Genomic DNA, 6,000 nt, shown 5'->3' with positions numbered 1-6,000 from the left:
GAAAAAATATGCCTCTTCCTTCAGACTTTCTTACAGATTCCCTCCTCCAACACACACGAACGCGCATCATCAATGAGGCCACGAGATAAATTTGTGCACAGATGGAAGGCTGACAGGCAGGTAGGCCATCCAGTTATTTTAGCCGGGTCGGCTAAAATGATTGGTCGTGCTTTTTACAGCGCTACGGCTTCCAGAGATACATTTTTGTATGTATTTATTGTCAAAGCATTTAATATATTCATTGCTATCAGGACGTTAAGAGCATTCCATGGAATATAACAAAAAGTGTTTTCTGAAATAAATTACATACCCCATTGAATTATGAAGATTGTCAGCTGTCTTCCTCTCCCTTGTTGTTCCTCGATAAGTAAAGGCTGCAGCACCGTTGACAACTTCTCTCTAGATATCAAACATACCGGTAAACCAGCATCGTTTGCTGTGGAAGCATATAACTCTCTACTTTTCTTTGATTTATCCATAGTTCGCTCATCGAGCCGGGGGTCCCCGCGCGAGCGCCTCCAAGAAAAGGCGCTCGCGCGGGACCGTAGCAGGATGTGACGCATATTTTAGTTGACCTAATTAAAACCGTTTTGTTTTTTATTTATGTGTCACAGTATCACCTCAAAATACAAGATACGAAACATTTTCAACCGTGCAACAAAATATAAATAGTCCTACAAATACTTTTATTTGATTTCCTTCTTATTTTTGTCTAAGCTCAAGGGAGCCAGAGCAGAGGGCTTAAAGGGCCGCATGCGGGCCGCGGGTTGCCAACACCTGGTCTAAGCTGTTACACGTTTCACTCATCCTAAATGCTGTTCAACAGGAGCTAAGTTACCTGTGTCTAAGCTGTTACACGTTACCACACACAACACACTAATTAGCACTCTGCTAAGCAGGCTAACTAAGTACAGAAGGTTTTACAAGGTTTTCGAACACAAAAAATAGCGTAACAAGAGACTAGAGGCGACTGTCTACAACACAGAGCCTCCAGAATGGTCTTCGTTCCCAGCCTTTATACTCCTCCCCCGGAAGATGTGCCGGAAGAGGGCGGAGATTGGATGACGTCTTGTCCAATCACCTCTTCAGAAGTCGCGGGGGCGGGACGACCAGTGGCATCGGAGGAACTGCGCAGCTCATGTACACACACACACACACACACACACACACACACACACACACACACACACACACACACACACACACACACACACACACACACACACACACACACACACACACACACACACACACACACACAAACAGAATTAACAGCCCCAGGAAGGCAGCGGCTGTAACACTTAAGACCCACAGGGCTTTTGTGAACCATATCACATAATAACATAACGAACACAGTATACATCAATACAGTCTGTACAAAGCATCTGCAAACACGTTCTCTGAACCCTTCTTATGTCGGATCTGCAGGTTGTAGTCCTGAACGATCAGAGCCCACCGCATGAGACGCTGATTGTGATTGTACATGCGGGACAGAAAGATGATGGGGTTATGATCGGTAAACATTACAACTGGGAAGGAACTGGATCCGACATAAACCTCAAAGTGCTGGAGAGCTAACAACAAAGCAAGGGTCTCCTTTTCAATGGTCGAATACCGGACCTGGTGCTTATTGAACTTGCGGGAGAAATAACAGACAGGATGATCAACTCACCTCAAGTGTAAAGGGCTTAGCAAGATCGGGAGCAGCGAGCACAGGAGCATGACTTTTTACACACTCAAATGCATGTTGGCACTCAGGGGTCCAAACGTAGTCCACCTTGGGACTTATCAAATTAGTTAGGGGTTGGGCTACAGTGGAAAAGTTGCGGTAGAAACTACGGTAGTAGCCTGCCATACCGTGGAAACGGCGGAGGTCACTCCTGGTGCCGGGCACAGCAAATTCAGCCACCGCAGCAATCTTAGCTTCCACTGGTCGGACTTGGCCGTACCCAGCCTGCTTCCCTAAATAGGGGACAGTAGCTTTCCCAAACTCACATTTGGCCAGATTCAACGTAAGAGACGCCTGTACGAGGCGGGTGAATACCTGCCCCAGGATCTTCATGTGCATCTCCCAAGTGGGCGTGTACACGCTGAGATCATCCAAGTATGCGTTACAGTTACTTATGCCTGATAGAACGGTATTCACCAACCTCTGGAAAGTAGCCGGAGCATTACACATACCAAAAGCCATGACTGTGTACTGCAGAAAACAGTCAGGCGTAGTGAAGGCGGAGATTTTTGACGCACGATCCGTTAAAGGTACCTGCCAGTAACCTTTAAGCAAATCCAATTTACTAACGTATTTAGCGGAACATAAATTGTCGATGCAATCCTCCATTCGTGGCAAAGGATAACAATCGCAGTCCGTAACGGCGTTCACTTTGCGGTAGGGGTTTCACAACTACCAATATTTACTAGTCGACACATTTTTCTAAATAGTAGTCGACTAGTCGTTACGTCATAATAAAGACACACAAAGAGAGGTGTACAACTGTATTTTATATTGGAACTCATACAGTAATATTAAACACTGCATTTTAATTTGTGTTACATGGCTGAGTAAATAACAAACAGTAACTGGACTCACCAAAATCGACAGCAAAAAACTCTTGTTTACATAAATGCCACGTAAATCCAGTGCGCAACACTTTATTCGCTGTCCTCCACGATAACGTCCACCTTTATATATTTTTGGTTTGGTTTGAACACCAACGCATCGACATGTGATGGAAGGAGGCTTGACCGCTTTCGGGTGACAGTGTTGCCTGCCAGGGAAAAAACCCTCTCACTCGGGGTGCTTGTGGCTGGAATAGCCAGGTAGCTCCTCGAAAGCGGGGGAAGCGGTGCACGTTTTCTGCCCACCACTCCAGTGGATTATCCATTGTGGGGATATGCGGTGTCCGCTGGCAGTAATCCCGTAGCTCATCATCCGCATCACTGTTGACCCGTGTTTTCTTGCTGTTCGTTTGCCTCTGTTCAGTGCTGACGCCGGTCCGTTGCTCACTGGTGCTAGCATTACTGCTAGTGCTAGCTGTCGGCAGCGGGTGTCTCATCTTCAGATGGTTGCGCATAGCTGATGCATTTGTATTGTACTTCAGTACAGCTGTACACAACTGACACTTCACTGTGGAGTTGGTTACATCTTCGTTGAAGTACTGCCATACATAAGAATGTCGGACGTGTTTTGGAGCATTTTGCAGCACCTCGTTTATCTCAATTTTTTTCACGACTAGTCAACTAGGGCCTACAGCGCCGACTAGTGGTAAAGGTAGTCGACTCGTCGATTAGTTGGTGAAACCCCTACTTTGCGGTAATCAGTGATAAAAAGGGGAGAACCGTCAGATTTAGCCTCTACAAGACACGGAGAGCACCATAGGCTAGAGCTCTGTGTAGCTAAGCCATTAGATACAAGATAAACAGCCTCCTGTTTCATTAGAGCGCGCTTGGTCGGGTTTGCTCGGTACGGATGTTGCTTGATTGGCCTCGCGCCTTTTACATTGATGTCATGCGTTATCACTTTAGTTTGTGTCGGGACATCATGAAAAAGGCACGGGAAACGAGCCACTAACTGGGTTATGTCATGCTGCTGCTCCTTCTGCAGATGGCCTAACGTAGTCGGCAATGTCTCTATCATTTCCGAGTTACATAACCGGGCACCCGGCTGATGATGTGAACGCATCACCAAACCGTCTTCATAAGGATCGGAACTATCTGTAACTATTCATGCGGAAACAGCTACTCTTTGATTAGCCTAGCCGGCCGGCTGGCTATCAGCGGCGGTGCGTGAATGATAGCGCTTTAACATGTTTATATGACAGACGCGCGTTTTACACCGTCTCTCTGGAGTACAAATGACATAATCCGTGTCACTAAGGCAATCTTGGATTTCGTACGGACCGAGGAATTTAGCGGAGAGCGCGGCGCCGGAGATAGTGTTAGAAATTAAAATCAATGTTTTAATGGGGAAATGTAGTTTAAACATGCCGTCAGTTTTAATGCTCTTTTATACTGAAAAACCAGAAATTCTTGTGCACAAGCAGTTAAGATTTTATTCTGAAAATCCTTCATCTACGGTTAGCATTTAGCATGTGGCTAATATACGATTTCCTGAAGAGGTGAATTTAGTAGCGAAATGATATAGAGTGGTGCAAACCGAAGCCTACTGACTTAACACTACAACTATAGATGTCGAGATACTACCATGCTGAATATTAAATGAAGGTACAGTTTATTTGAATACATTATTGTTTACAGACGAGAGTAGCATGTGACAACATCCGGAATGACCGGAAACCAAACGAGCCGAGAAGTATTGTTTAGAGTATTGATTACAGCGTTTAGAATGTGTTAAATGAAAAGTGATGAAAGAGAATATGAGGAGAAACGGCGTGTTAAGCATATATTGAATGTGAAAAGAACCTATCCTCTGTTTGAATGCAATAACGGACATTGGAGACGAGGTGAGCCGGCTGGCGGGGAGGAGCCAGCAGAGGATATATAACAGCACCGGAGGAGAGATCCAGGCTCTTCTCTTCCCTATCGAGGAGCGGATCACAGCTGTTTGTCTGACTGAACAATATCATGCTTGTGACCAACCCGCGCCTTTTTTAATTAAAGTACCCAATTGAACTTTCACAGAGACTCCATTTAGTCTCCTTTTAAAGCTTCTCTCCTGGTCGGGAGAATAACGAACACAGTTAACAATCTGGTGAGTTCCCTGACGTGATCCCGCTGACCGAGGAGAGAAAACCAACCGGCTGTTTCCTGGAGACGCTTGCAGCCATTCGACACACAAGAGCTCAAATCAATCGGTAAGAAGATGCCTGTTATGACAAAGATTATTCACTAGTTAAACTAGGCAAAGTTAGATTTGTGTGTTTGACGGCAGCCGGCTGATCCTGAAAATAGCTGTGCATTTTAATGTTAAAACAACCCAAATTAATAAAATAATCACTCTAAAACCACGAGGCGTTGTTTTGTCACAAGCAGGGTGAGTTCACACTTTCTTTTGTTCCATTAACCCTGCATGCTATTAACCACGTGTGGGTGTTGAATTTAAAATATATAGTGTGTGGACATTGTACTTCGGATAGGTGCCTTGCTGCTTTCACATAGGTGTCTCTTGTTACGTTAATAGTTATTTAGCCTATGACGTAAGGGTATATAGCCCATTTGACGATTTTTGTTAAGATCTGGAGACATAGCAAATCTGTTAAGGGCCGAGTAAGTGAAAACCAGCGGGGCATAGTGAATCAACTCAGGGTTAAGACCGAAGTCAGTGCTTTAAAGAAAGTCCTTTTCAAGAAAGGCTTGGTTAAGGTCTAAGCCTTTATCAGTGGTTAAAACTGTTCTGTTTAAAAAAGATATTGCGGGTGGGTTACGGTAATCGGAATTACAACAGCAGTGCAGTAATAAGACGACGGTCTATTATCAGTGGCTGATAGGTCTTCATATTGGTCCCGGTTTGGCGTGTCCAAATAGCAACAGTTAACCATAGTCGACTATAAAGTCAAATATTACGTGAACAGGTTTATAGCTAGTGCGTAAGGGTTCCTAACTTTAACTGATGATATCAATAAGATAAAGCCCATAGTCGACTATAAAGTCAAATATTACGTGAACAGGTTTATAGCTAGTGCGTAAGGGTTCCTAACTTAAAGTGATGATATCAATAAGATAAAGCCCATTTTTTCATAGTAGCCCATTTTTCATAGTAAACTAGATAGAAATGTTGTTATTTTAAACTAAGTGTTGTTTTGGCTTGTATTTCAGGGTTTATAATACCACACCAGTGGTTTACTTTGTTACGGTTCGTTTAAAGATCACCTAGCCATTGTTTAAACTCCCACCTGAGAGCCGCATGGACAAATCTCTTTGTCTACAGGTCAGAGTGCGAAATAATCGGGTGCCATCTTGTTTACACCCCACATGTGGAAAAAACAAAGACAGGGCAATCGCCATTTCGTGAAATGCAAATTCAATTAGCTCCTTTTGCTTTGA

The sequence above is a fragment of the Notothenia rossii genome (genome assembly GCF_949606895.1).
Source record: "Notothenia rossii genome assembly, chromosome: 7".
Taxonomy (NCBI): Eukaryota; Metazoa; Chordata; class Actinopteri; order Perciformes; family Nototheniidae; genus Notothenia; species Notothenia rossii.
Note: the sequence above shows the minus strand (reverse complement) of the source record.